We start from the raw sequence: 14286 nt of genomic DNA on the forward strand, positions 1-14286 counted from the left end.
GGCTCGATCTGGGCTCACTGCAATGTCTGCCTCCCGGGTTCAAGCAGTTCTCCTGCCTCAGCCTCCTGAGTAGCTGGAATTACAGGCGTGTGCCACCATGCCCAGCTAATTTTTGTATTTTTAGTAGAGACGGGGTTCTGCCATGTTGACCACTCTGGTCTCGAACTCTTGACCTCAAGTGATCTGCCCACCTCGGCCTCCCAAAGTGCTGGGATTACAGGCGTGAGCCACAGTGCCTGGCCTAATTTTTGTGTTAAATATGTTTTGTAGGGATGAGATTTTGCCACGTTGCCCAGGCTGGTCTCAAACATCCAGGCTCAAGCAATCCACTTGGTTGGCCTCCCAAAGTGCTGGGGTTACAAGCGTGAGCCACTGCACTTGGCCTACCATTCATTCATTCATTCATTCATTTGACAGAGTTTCACTCTTGTTGCCCAGGCTGGAGTGCGATGGCGTGTGATGTTGGCTTACCGCAACCTCCGCCTCCCGGGTTCAAGAGATTCTCCTGCCTCAGCCTCCTGAGTAGCTGGGATTACAGTTGCGTGCCACCATGCCCAGATAATTTTTTGTATTTTTAGTAGAAACAGGATTTCTCCATGTTGGTCAGGCTGGTCTTGAACCCTCCACCTCAGGTGACCCACCTGCTTCAGCCTCCCAAAGTGCTGGGATTAGAGGCATGAGCCACCGCACCCAACCTTATTATTATTTTTTAGAGATAAGGTCTTGCTGTGTTGCCCAAGCTGGAACGTAGTGGCGCTATTGTAGCTTACTGCAGTAGATGGGACTACAGGCATGTGCCAGTATGTCTGGATAATGTTTTAACATTTTGTAGAGATGGTATCTCACTGTGTTGCTCAGGCTTGCTCCTCACTCTCTCACTCTGTCTGTCTTCAGCCTCCCAGGTAGCTGGAACTACAGGTGCATGCTGCCATGCCTCGCTAATTAAAAATAAAATTATTTTTGTAGGGTCCCGCCGTAGTGCTCAGGCTGGTCTTGAATTTGTCTTCAATTACTTTCCTTTCCCTTCCCCTTTCTCCTCCCCTCCCCTTTCTCCTCCCCTCCCTCTCACCTTCCCATCCCCTTCCTTAACTTTCCCATTACCCTCTCCCTTGCCTTCCTTTCCTCCTCCCCTACCTTCCCCCTCCCTTCCCCCTTCCCTCTCCCCTCCTTTTCCTCCCCTTCCCTTTTTTCCTTCCCCTCACCTACCCTTCCCTTCCCCTCACCTTCCCCATTTCCCCTCCCTTCCCTTTCTCTTTTTCTCTTTCTCTTCCCTATCCTTTCCCTTTCCCCTTTCCCTTTCCCTTTCCTATGGAGTCTCGCTCTGTCACCCAGGCTAGAGTGCAGTGGCACCATCTCAGCTCACTTGTCTCTGCTTACTTTGCAACCTCTGCCTCCTGGACTCAAGTGATTATCATGTCTCAGCCTCCTCAGTAGCTGGGATTACAGGCGCCCACCACTGTGTCCTGCTAATTTTTGTATTTTCAGTAGAGACGGGGTTTCACCATGTTGGTCAGGCTGGTCTTGAACTCCTGACCTCAAGTGATCCACCTGCCTTGGCCTCCCGAAGTGCTGGGCTTACAGACATGATGAGCCACTGTGCCCGGCCCTTCTTTCTTTTTTTAATACAATTGCAAATGTGTCATCTTTAGATGGGATGTTGACACAACAAAAATTTTGCCATCTTGCAGTATTTTTTGAGGCTCAGACTGATTTTTAGTCTCACTTCTGTTCGTTTCCTGACCCTGCTGTTGAATCTTCAGGAGTGACCAGTTTATAAAGGACTAAAGGTGCGTCTGTTTACAGATTTAATGAGGCTTTAAAGTTAGGGTGTGGGATATTTAAGCTTCCCCTGCCCTTAGTGCCCAGGTAGGTTTGGGTGTTGCTTAGGCAAGATTGGGGGCAGAGTCCAATCTCTTTCCTAAATCCTTTCCCCCTGACAGACAAATCATTTTTGGAATCTTTCTAAGTATATAATCTTTTCTTAACCTTGGCAGCCTCAGTTTTCTGCCAGAAATTTTTTCTTCCTTGGATTCTAGGTATGGAAAAAACACAATGAAAGCTAGTTACTAAAGAACCTCCTTGAAAAAACTGTGAAATTATGTATACTTGAGTACAGCATGGCTTGGTATAGGCATGCTGAAGTAATATGTGCACCAGTTATAATTGATGTAGGGGGAAGGATCTGAAATTTCTTCTGATCCCATTCAGTGACTGAAGTATCATAAAATGTCTGTGAATGACATGAAAGAAATCATGTTTTCCTGTTTAGAGGACTTACAAATACAGATTATTATTATTGCTAAGTTTTATTAAAAGTGGTGAAAGAGGAATTTAATGTGACTAATGCTTAAAAAGTAAATAGCACGGTATATCCCTTTATTACTACTATATTTTTATTTACTAATATTCCTTAGAAACAGTGCTTTGCATTCCCAAGTATTTAATATTCAGAAGCTAAAATAACCTTTGAAACAAGTTCTTTAAAACTGATAGCTTTCACCATGACCTATCTGTAAAAGTTATAATTTTAATATAAGTTCTCATTCCTTGGTATTTATTTTTAATAATGACTATTTAAAAAGTCCACATGATTTGCGTTGGTATTTTCAGGGTCTTTTTGGTGATAGGACTTTAGGGAAGACTGGGTTGACCCAGGTATAACTTTTCTAAAAATGTTGACATTGTAAAAATAGGTGGTCAATAAATCACTATTAGTGAATGGAGAATACACTTGAGGGGCTGTGTTTTAAATCTGGATGGAAAGAGTTCTTTGGAAGGACAGATTGTATGGGGTGATCTGCAGGGCGTCCAGTAGGACAGTTATTTCCAGGGTGTGGGCCGAGAACCCTTGGAGGGTTCCCAAGACCCTTTCAGTGGATCCAAGAAAACTCCCCCCTTTGAGCTAAATATCTGTGGGAGGCCAGATTTATTTCACATACTTTTTTTTTTTTGAGACAGAGTCTCACACTGTTGCCCCGGCTGGAGTGCAGTGGTATGATCTTGGCTCACTGCAGCCTCTGCCTCCTGGGTTCAAGTGATTCTGCCTCAGCCTCCCAAGTAGCTGGGATTACAGGCATCCGCCACCACGCCCAGCTAATTTTGTGTGTGTGTGTGTTTTTTTTTTTTTTTTTAAGACAGGGTTTCACAATGTTGGCCAGGATGGTCTCGAACTGACCTTGTGATCCACCCACCTTGGCCTCCCAAAGTGCTGGGATTACAGGTGTGAGCCACCGCACCCAGCCTACTTCACATACTTTTAACCAAAACAATATACCACACCTGACTGGAGAAGAAATTGAAACCCAGTTTATTTATATTAAGCCAGACATTGAAGAGATTTGCAAAATAATACAATGCATTACAGATTAAAGAGATTTAAATTCATTTAAAAAATGTTTCAGTTTTAATTTTTAATGTGATAAAAATCTATAGATACAATTCATGTAAATTAACATTCTTTGAGGCCCTCAATTTTTAAGATTTTAAAGGACTCCTAAGGCCAAAATGTTGAGTTATTGCAGATTAAAAAGGGAAACTTGGTCAGATTGGTGGCTCACACCTGTAATCTCAGCACTTTGGGAGGCCAAGGTTGGAGTATCCCTTGAGCCTAAAAGTTTGAGACCAATTTAGTCAACATAGGAAGATCCTGACTCTACAAAAAATTTCTTTAAAAAATTAGCCTGAGGTCTGGGCACGGTGGCTCACGCCTGTAATCCCAGCACTTTGGGAGGCTGAGGCAGGTGCATCACGAGTTCAGGAGATCGAGACCATCCTGACCAACATGATGAAACCCCATCACTACTAAAAATACAAAAATTATCTGGGTGTGGTGGTGGGTGCCTGTAATCCCAGCTACTCGGGAGGCTGAGCCAGGAGAATGGCTTGAACCCAGGAGGCGGAGGTTACAGTGAGCCAAGATTATGCCACTGCACTCCAGCCTGGTGACAGAGGAAGACTCTGTCTCAAAAAAAAAAAAAAAAAAAAAAAAAAAAAAAAAAGCCTGATGTGGTAGCATGCACGTATACTTAGGAGGCTGAGGTGGGAGAATTGCATGAGCCCAGGAGTTCGAGGCTGCAGTGAGCTATGATTGTGCCACTGTATTCCAGCCTAGGGACAGAGCAAAATTCTGTCTCAAAAAGAAAAAAAAGAGGGAAACTTGATTCTGCAAAGACATGACTCAGTAGGAATAAAGCTAAGATCTTAGCTTTTTGTATATTTAGTAGAGACGGGGATTCTCCATGTTGGTCAGGCTGGTCTTGAATTCCTGACCTCACGTAATCCACCTACCTCGACCTCCCAAAGTGCTGGGATTACAGGCGTGAGCCACCGCGCCTGGCCAATATATGTACTTTCTAAAACTTCAGTAATAAGCCTTACATTTCTATTTAAATTATTTTAAATCGATTCTGTTGCTTAGCTTTTGCCCCAGTAAGAGAACATGCAGTCAAGAAGTTTTGTATAGTGGGCACACAAGAAGTGGCATGGTATTAGGTTGGTGCAAAAGTAATCGTGGTTTTTGCCATTTTTGCATTTTTGCTTTAATGGCAGAACTACAATTACTTTTGCACCAACCTTGTAAATGTGAAATACTGCTATCATGGAACCATACCTAGGTTTGCTGGCTACATTGTTAACTTTTATGGTATACAAGTTCAATTCCATTGCCATCCCAGCAACTCTACTCTCAGTGTGTTGTCTCCTTTACCCTTGAACTGTATATCTAAAAACAACTTAAAAGCTCTTCAAGCATGGAAATCTTAACAGTATACGCTCTTATTTTAAAAAGCAAGGTTGGATCAGGTGTGGTGGCTCACACCTGTAATCTCAGCACTTTGGGAGGCCAAAGTGGAAGGATTGCTTGAGCCCAGGAGTTTGAGACCAACCTGTGCAACATAGTGAGACCCTCCAACCCCCTATGTCTTAAAAAAAAAAAAAAAAAATAGCTGGCCATGGTGGTATGCACCTGTAGTCCCAGGTACTCTGGAGGTTGAGGTGGGAGGATCACTTGAGCCCAGGAGATCGAGGCTGCAGTGAGCCAAGTTTATGCCATTGCACTCCAGCCTGGATGACCTTGTCTCTTAAAAAACAGAAATAAAAACAAACAAAAAACAAGCCTGCATTAGGCCTCTTGGAAACGAAAGCTTTGCAACATGAATATTTTCCTAAGAAAAACCAGCCCTATTTTTTTTTTTTTTTGATTAGGAGTCTGCCTCTGTTGCCCAGGCTGGAATAGTGGTGCAATCTCGGCTCACCGCAACACCTGCCTCCTGGGTTCAAACAATTCTTGTACTCTGCCTCCTGAGTAGCTGAGACTACAGGTGTGCACCACCACACCCAGATAATTTTTGTATTTTTAATAGAGACTGGGTTTTGCCATGTTGGCCAGGCTGGTCGCGAACTCCTGACCCCGTGATCCGCCTGCCTTGGCTTCCCAAAATGCTGAGATTACAGACGTGAGCCACCACACACCTTCCCAAAACTAATATTTTTTTGACCATTTACTTAAAGTTAAGTAAATGTTGTCTAAGGGTTCTACCTGTATTATTTTACTTAACCCTCACAATTATCCCTTTATTCACATATGTAAGGTACAAGGAACTTAACTTAGTGCAAAGCCACACAGTGGTACCAGGATTTGAACCCAGGCAGTGTGTGTGACTTGAAAATCTATCCTCTTTGACATCTATTCTGATGTACAAGGTAAAGGCAAATGGCATCACTATGTTCTATAAAAATGACCATTGGGCTGGGCGTGGTGGCTCAAGCCTGTAATCCCAGCACTTTGGGAGGCCGAGATGGGCGGATCACGAGGTCAGGAGATCGAGACCATCCCATAACACGAAACCCCGCCTCTACTAAGAAATACAAAAATAGCCGGGCAGGCGAGGTGGCAGGCCTGTAGTCCCAGCTACTTGGGAGGCTGAGGCAGGAGAATGGCGAACCCGAGGCGGAGCTTGCAGTGAGCTGGAGATCCCGCCACTGCACTCCAGCCTGGGCTACAGAGCCGACTCCATCTCAAAAAAAAAAAAAAAAAAAAAAAAAAAAAAAAATGACCACTGGAGAAATAACAATGGAGAAAACAGAGGAGGCCTTTAACCTGTGTTAAAGTGGCTATGATAAAATATGCTAGTTGACAATTACATGCCAACTAGGGTTAGGCTGGAAGGATAGGGTCCTTAAAGGTAAGGTTTAGAGGTCAGATGCTCCTTGAAAGTTGAGGTTGCAGCACTTTTTGTAGAGGAAAATTAATATTTCAGTGGTCAGAACTTAACATAATTATAATTGTTACTTTTACTTTCCAGTTTGATGAAAAAACCTTTATATTTGTAAAATCAGTTCTCACCATAGTCCTAAAAGGTAGTCTGTACTTTTTTTTTTTTTTTTTTTGAGATAGGCTCTCACTTTGTCATCTAGGCTGGAGTGCAGTCTCTGCCTCCCAGGTTCAAGCAATTATCGTGCCTCAGCCTCCTGAGTAGCTAGGATCCCAGGTGTGTGCCACAATGCCTGGCCAATTTTTGTATTTTTTGTAGAGACTTGGTTTTGCCATGTTGGCCTGGCTGGTCTCGAACTCCTGGCCTCAAGGTCTGTCTGGGCCTCCCAAAGTGCTGGGATTACAGGCATGAGCCACTGCTCCTGGCCCTGTTTGGAAGATCTTGAATGCAATTCTTTGTATTACAAAGCTTTTCTGATAGATACCTATCAGTGAGTGGCAATTAGACTCCATCAGGGGCTCGTAAATAGTTAACTCTGCTTGTCTTTTATAGGAGGAGTTTATAATAGTTGTGATATACTTGGTTCTACCTTTTGCATCTGTGCAGGTGTTTTAAGGGCATATTACTGACCTAAAACCATTCACTTGATGAGAAAGTGGTCTTTTAAATTATGTTTCATATATCGGTTATTCTGATCTTTATATTAAAGTTAAATTTTGTCATCCTCACCTGAAAGGTTTGCTAACTTGCAAGTGCATTTATTTTATGATGACTGGGTTTCATAGAACATATACAATTAAAACAATGCTTTGGTCCTTAGTTGATGTTATTCTTGGTAAACTAACAAGAATGTGCTTTTGTGACACTGATTTCTAATTGGTTTTGTCTGCAGGGAGTTAGAGCCAACTTTTGTAGCCTCTGTAGAGCATATACTTTTTGATTTTGCTAATTATCAGATCTCAAAATGACAACCTTTCTATACTTAGAAAGATAAAAACGGTATTCTAATGTATTAAATATGTGGGTGTTAATAGCAGATCCTCTACAGAGTGAATTTTCCTGGCATTTTTTGGAAAAATCTTCAGCATCTTTTGAAAGTTGTTTTCACAGTGGTTGACTTTATTTTTTAAACATTTCTCTCAGTTAAATCTGCTTTTAGGCCGGGCGTGGTGGCTCAAGCCTGTAATCCCAGCACTTTGGGAGGCGGAGACGGGCGGATCACGAGGTCAGGAGATCGAGACCATCCTGGCTAACCCCGTGAAACCCCGTCTCTACTAAAAAATACAAAAAACTAGCCCGGCGAGGTGGCGGACGCCTGCAGTCCCAGCTACTCGCGAGGCTGAGGCAGGAGAATGGCATAAACCCGGGAGGCGGAGCTTGCAGTGAGCTGAGATCTGGCCACTGCACTCCAGCCTGGGTGACAGAGCGAGACTCTGTCTCAAAAAAAAAAAAAAAAAAAATCTGCTTTTGGTTGTTAAGTTAGTGCTGGCACTGAGGAAAATGTTTACCTGATGTTTCTCAGGCCTCTGAGGATTTTGAAGCTTCAACTTTCTACTTAATTGCCTTCCTAAGGAAATACATTTTTGAGTCTTAAGGAAACTAATCGAACTTTTTTTTTTTGGAGACGGAGTCTCGCTCTGTCGCCCAGGCTGGAGTATAGTGGTGCGATCTTGGCTCACTGCAATTCTCCTACCTCAGTCTCCCGAGTAGCTGGGACTACAGGCGCCTGCCACCACGCCCAGCAAAGTTTTTTGTATTTTTTTGGTAGAGACGGGGTTTCACTGTGTTAGCCAGGATGGTCTCGATCTCCTGACCTCGTGATCCACCCGCCTCAGCCTCCTGAAGTGCCAGAATTACAGGTGTGAGCCACTGCACCCAGCCTGAACTTTTAAATAATAAGGTTCTTGTACTTTATCTTGTAAGGGTTAAAATAAAACCATTTTCAAGTTATTTTTATTTGTTTTTTTTAAGACAATCTTGCTCTGTCGCCCAGGCTGGAGTGCAGTAGCATGATCATGGCTCACTACAGGATTGACCTCCTCGGTTCAAGTAGTCCTCCCACCTCAGCCTCCTGATTAGCTTGGGACTACAGCTGCATGCCACCATGCCTGGCTAACTTAATTTTTTTTTGTAGAGATAGAGCCTCACTATGTTTCCGAGGCTGGTCTTTCTTTTAGAGTCTTGCTCTGTCACCCAGGCTGGAGTGCAATGGCGTAATCTCCACTTACTGCCACCTCCACCTCCTGGGTTCAAGTGATTCTCCTGTCTTAGCCTCCTGAGTAGCTGGTTATAAAGAATGAGAGTTATTTTATTTTATCAGGTACGTGCCACCATGTCCGGCTAATTTTTGTATTTTTATTAGAGATGGGGTTTTGCCATGTTGGCCAGGTTGGATTCGAACTCCTGACCTCAGGCGATCCGCCCGCCTTGGCCTCCAAAAGTGCTGCGATTACAGGCATGAGCCATTGTGCCCAGCCCCCAGGCTGGTCTTGAGCTCCCAGGTTCAAGCAGTCCTCCCCCTTTTGGCCTCCCAAAGTGTGAACCCCACCACACCTGGCTTACTTTCAAGTTTTGAAAGTAAAGGAAATTAAAATAATCTCAGCAAGGAATTTATATGGAACTGCATGTAATCTACAAATTCTTATTACATCTAGTTAGTATGTAAAGGCTGTTTTATGTTAGAAAAAGTGATTTATGATCCATTTTATTGGTAGGGAGTATAAGTTTTACTTTTTGGCCAGCTTACATTATATTCCTTTTAGACACTTAAGCATCAAGTTAAACATTATCACAATGTCTCTAAGTGGGGATTTGGATTGTTTATTTGGCTACGTAATTTGAGGATTCTTTTTCTTTTTCTTTTTTCTTTTTTTGAGACGGCATCTCACTCTGTTGCCCAGGCTGGCGTGCAGTGGCGTGGCGCGATCTCGGCTCACTGCAATCTCCGCTCACTGCAGTCTCCGCCTCCCGGGTTCACACCATTCTCCTGCCTCAGCCTCGTGTAGCTGGGACTACAGGCACCCGCCACCATGCCTGGCTAATTTTTTGTATTTTTAGTGGAGATGGGGTCTCACCATGTTAGCCAGGATGGTCTCGATCTGCTGACTTCGTGATCCCCCGACCTCAGCCTCCCAAAGTGCTGGGATTACAGGCGTGAGCCACCACGCCCGGCCCCGAGGATTATTTTTCAAAATTTTCTTTTTCTTTTTTTTTTTTTTTTGGACGGAGTCTAGCTCTGTTGCCCAGGCTGGAGTGCAGTGGCCGGATCTCAGCTCACTGCAAGCTCCGCCTCCCGGCTTCACGCCATTCTCCTGCCTCAGCCTCCCGAGTAGCTGGGACTACAGGCACCCGCCACCTCGCCGGGCTAGTTTTTTGTATTTTTTTAGTAGAGACGGGGTTTCACTGTGTTAGCCAGGATGATCTCGATCTCCTGGCCTCGTGATCCGCCCGTCTCGGCCTCCCAAAGTGCTGGGATTACAGGCCTGAGCCACCGCGCCCGGCCAAAATTTTCACCATAGAAGCTTTATTATGATCTCTTGTATTTACCTTTCATAGTGACTTCCCCTACCCCCCATTTAAAAGTTATGATTGGCTTCTGCCATACCTCACACCTGTAATCCTGGCACTTTGGAAGGCCTAGATGCGAGGATTGTTGAGCCCAGGAGTTCCAGACCAGCCTGGGCAACATAGTGAGACCTCATCTCTACTTGAAAAGAAAAAAAGATTCATGTCCCAAAGAGACCAGACTTTTCCAAAGGTATCTTAGTCCCATATGATAGTGAACATTACAAATAAATTTGATTTTTTTATTGGAGTCTAGTTTTGCAGCTGACAGTGAATGCCCGAAAACTGAATGACATTTATATCTTCTCTCATTCTTTATAACCAGAAGAGATGACAGAGTTTGTAGTGATCTATTTTTAATGCAAAAATGATCTTCTCAAACTATTTCTTTAAGCATACCCACTGTATGAGCATTCTTATTGACAGATATGTACTAGTTTCCATTTGATGAATCATTTTCAGGATTCATTTTAGCTTTAGGCTAAAATAAGCATACTGTGTATATATTCATAGATAGAAAGAAGCTCATTTTAATTTGTAAAACTTTAATATATAGGCTTTTGAGAACATCAGATTAATATCTTTATCATTGTGTTTTGGGATTAGAAGGTAAATTATCTGATCAATCAGCGAATAACATATATCACCTGTAAGTCTTAGTTGTTAAAATTTTCAGGCCATTTTGAAACTGTTTAGACTAAATATTTGAACATTTACTTCTGTATTCTGACACATTATTTTTGATATGCTTTTGATCTCACCTTAACCCAGATCAATTCATTTCTGAAAACCAACAGCTTTTATAACACACTAGAAGCAAAGCTCTGAGCAATATAAAGACTTCCTGTTAGCCTACCATAGAATATGAAGAAGCAGTGTCATTTCCTTTTGCTAGGATGTGTTCTGTACAAATTAAACACATTACTTTAGCTTTTAGTTATTGAGTTGAACAAAAACAAATCAGACTTTAATCTTTTTCACTTGGGATGGAGGTATTTTTTAACTTTAACAAAGTATAGTATGTTTTTAACTGACATTTTAAACATTAACCATAAAAAGACAGTACAACCATGTTAAACACTTGAAGACCTTACCCATCGCTTTTTAGCTTAACATTTTATCATGCATCGCTGGTGGGCGTTTTTACTGAAGTCTTTGCTATCACTAAAACAAAACAGTTTCATTTATGTGTTTATTTTAGAGATAGGGTCGTGCTCTGTTGCCCAAGCAGGAGTGCAGTGGCACAATCATAGCTCACTGTAAACTTGAACCACTGGGCTTAAGTCATCCTCCTGCCTTAGCCTCCTGAGTAGGTAGGACTACAGATTTGCACCACTATGCCTAATTTTTACATTTTTTGGTAGAGATGGGTAGAGACTGGTCTCAAACTGTTAGATGCAAGTGATCCTCCTGCTGCTGCCGCCCTAAGTGCTGAGATTACAGGCACGAGCCACTGTGCCTGGCCGTTATTTTTATTCTAAACTAAAAGCAATCTATAATGATAAGTTCCAACAGTACAGATTTGAAATGTTAAAAAGCCTCTTTTCTCCTTATTATTGTGATATTGTTTAAAGTCTGCATATGTAAAGTTCAACACAATGTTATTAGCTTGGTGCAAACGTAATTGTGGTTTTTGCCATATGTGTATGTAGGTAATGGCAGAATTACAGCTTTTGCCACATACGTGTATGTATTTTTTTTTTTTTAGTAGTGGCAAAATCTGCAATTAAATTAGCACCAACCTAATACATGTTTTTGTTCTAGTTTTTTGCTCATTGAAGCTTGGGTATCTTTCCATATTTAGAACATCTAGATTTTTTTTTACTATAGCTGAGTGGTATTTTATTGTTGGTTATAGATATACCAACATTTATTTAGGTTATTCTCTTACTGATAGATGCTTAAATTTTAACTTGAAGGAATTTTGCAGTGAATTTTCTTTTGCCTATATCCAGGTGTTGTGAGTGGTAATAGATATTTATAAATTCCTATCAGAAAATTACTAGGTCACGGCCAGGCGTGGTGGCTCATGCCTGTAATCCCAGCACTTTGGGAGGCCAAGGCAGGTGGATCATTTGAGGTCAGGAGTTTGAGACCAGCCTGGCCAACATAGTGAAACCCCGTCTCTAATAACAGTACAAAAGTTAGCTGGGCATGGTGGTACGCGCCTGTAATCCCAGCTACGTGGGAGACTGAGGCGGGAGAATTGCTTGAACCTGAGATGTTCAATTCTTGCTTGCAGTGAGTGAAGACCGTGCCATTGCACTCCAGCCTGGGTGACAGAGTGAGATTCCATCTCAAAATAATAATGATAATAATAAAATAAAAATAAAATTGCTGGGTCACAAGGCATGCCCTGTTAATCTGATAGGTAAAAACAATGAGAGTTTGTATATTTCTTGAATTTTGATTGAAGTTGGGCACCAGTCTTATGATTGACCATTTTTCCCTTTTGGCTGTTGATACAATTTGTCCATTTTTCTGTAAGTTACTATTTTGTCTTATTGATTGGTATGAACTCTTTATAAATCTAGCACTTTTAAATGCTATATAATATTCAGTGTTATTATAATACCATAATAATCATACATTCCTAATGTAATGCTGCAGTTAATTTTGTTCATGTATTTTTTTTCTTTATTATTTATTTATTTATTTATTTATTTTTGAGACAGAGTCTCACTCTGTCACCTAGGCTGGAGTGCAAAGGCATGATCTTGGCTCATTGTGACCTCCACCTCCTGGGTTCAAGTGATTCTCCTGCCTCACACTCCTAAGTAGCTGGGACTACAGGCATGGGTCACCACACCCGGCTAATTTTTTTTGTATTTTTTGTAGAGACAGGGTTTTGCCATGTTGGCCGGGCTCCTCTCCTGACCTCAGGTGATCTGCTTGCCTTGGCCTCCCAAAGTGCTGGGATTACTGGCGTAAGCCACCATGCCTGACCATTCATGTATTTTGTTGACTCTGGTTGAATTGTTTTCTTAGGATAAACTTGGTATAAAATTGAGTTTAAAGGCTGTGAATTTCCTTATTAATATATTCACACAATCTGAAATAATACATTTAATATTTAATAAATATTTAATGCATTTCGGATTATATTTAAAACAAACAAGGATTTAAATTACCTATAACCCTACCACTAAGGACAACCACCATTGTGAGCCTTTTTGCTCTAGATAGCTTTCCAGTGTTTTATTTTTCTATTGTAAAGCCTGTCCCCCCCTACCCCTTAACATATATAGGGAAAATCTTTCCACATTAGTAAATAAAGATCTAGGCTGGGCACGGTGGCTCACACCTGTAATCCCAGCACTTTGGAAGGCCGAGGTGGGCAGATCATCTGAGGTCAGGAGTTTGAGACCAGCCTAACCAACATGGTGAAACCCTGTCTCTACTAAAAATACAAAATTAGCTGGGCGTAGTAGTGGCACATGCCTGTAATGCCAGCTAGTCGGGAGGCTGAGGCAGGAGAATTGCTTGAACCCAGGAGGCGGAGGCTGCAGTGAGCCGAGGTCACGTCATTGTACTCCAACCTGGGCGACAGAGTGAAACTCTATCTCCAAGATAAATACATACATACATACATACAAAATCTATACTACAGGGTACATTTTTCCTTTTTTTCTTTTTTCATTGTATTAAAATATTAAAATGTACATAACATTAAATTTTTGCCTTTGTAACCATTTTTAAGGATACAGTTCACTGGCATTGGGTACATTTACATTGCTGTACAACCGTCACCATTGTCTGCCTCCAGACCCTTTCATTATCCCAGACTGAAACCTATTAACACATTTTTATACCTTTAGCTCTTCTCTTGTTGTGGACATTCATTTTCAGTTTTCTCCCTTTGTAGGTAACAATTGACATATATATGTGTGTATATAAAAATATGTACGTATATATTTTTTTACTTGTCTGATTACTTTCTCATGATGGCAGTTCTTCCATGATAGGACAATTCTCTTTTTTTTTTTTTTTTTGAGACAGAGTCTCGCTCTGTCGCCCAGGCTGGAGTGCAGTGGTGCGATCCTGGCTCACTGCAAGTTCCACCGCCTCCCGGGTTCAAGCCATTCTCCTGCCTCAGCCTACCTAGAAGCTGGGACTACAGGCGCCCGCCACCACACCCGGCTAATTTTTTTGTATTTTTAGTAGAGACGGGGTTTCACCGTGTTCGCCAGGATGGTCTTGATCTCCTGACCTCGTGATCCGCCCACCTCGGCCTCCCAAAGTGCTGGGATTACAGGCTTGAGCCACCGCGCCCGGCCAGGACAATTCTCTAGAGAACAGTTTATATGAGTATACATATTCAGGACAATTTTTTTTTTTTTTTTGAGACGAAGTCTTGCTCTGTTGCCCAGGTTGGAGTGCAGTGGCGTGATCTCGGCTCACTGCAACCTCTGCCTCTCGTGTTCATGCGATTCTCCTGTCTCAGCTTCCTGAGTAGCTGGGACTACAGGTGCCTGCCACCCCACCTGGCTAATTTTTGTATATTTAGTAG

At 42.3% G+C, this 14286-nt stretch overlaps 1 protein-coding gene across 5 annotated transcripts in view; it reads left to right on the forward strand.

Annotated features, from left to right (window-relative positions):
• The window catches only part of KDM5B (lysine demethylase 5B), an 83334-nt gene that overhangs the window by 18984 nt on the left and 50064 nt on the right, over nucleotides 1–14286 (forward strand). The window contains exon 1 of one of the 5 annotated variants that reach the window (XM_009189800.4): nucleotides 1591–1787. The exons of the other annotated variants lie outside the window; for them this stretch is intronic. The gene's annotated coding sequence lies outside the window, so the exon portion shown is untranslated. Of the gene's footprint in view, nucleotides 1–1590; nucleotides 1788–14286 lie in introns of those variants that run through there. 5 annotated transcript variants of the gene reach the window in all.

This window comes from Papio anubis, chromosome 1 (genome assembly GCF_008728515.1).
Source record: "Papio anubis isolate 15944 chromosome 1, Panubis1.0, whole genome shotgun sequence".
NCBI lineage: Eukaryota > Metazoa > Chordata > Mammalia > Primates > Cercopithecidae > Papio > Papio anubis.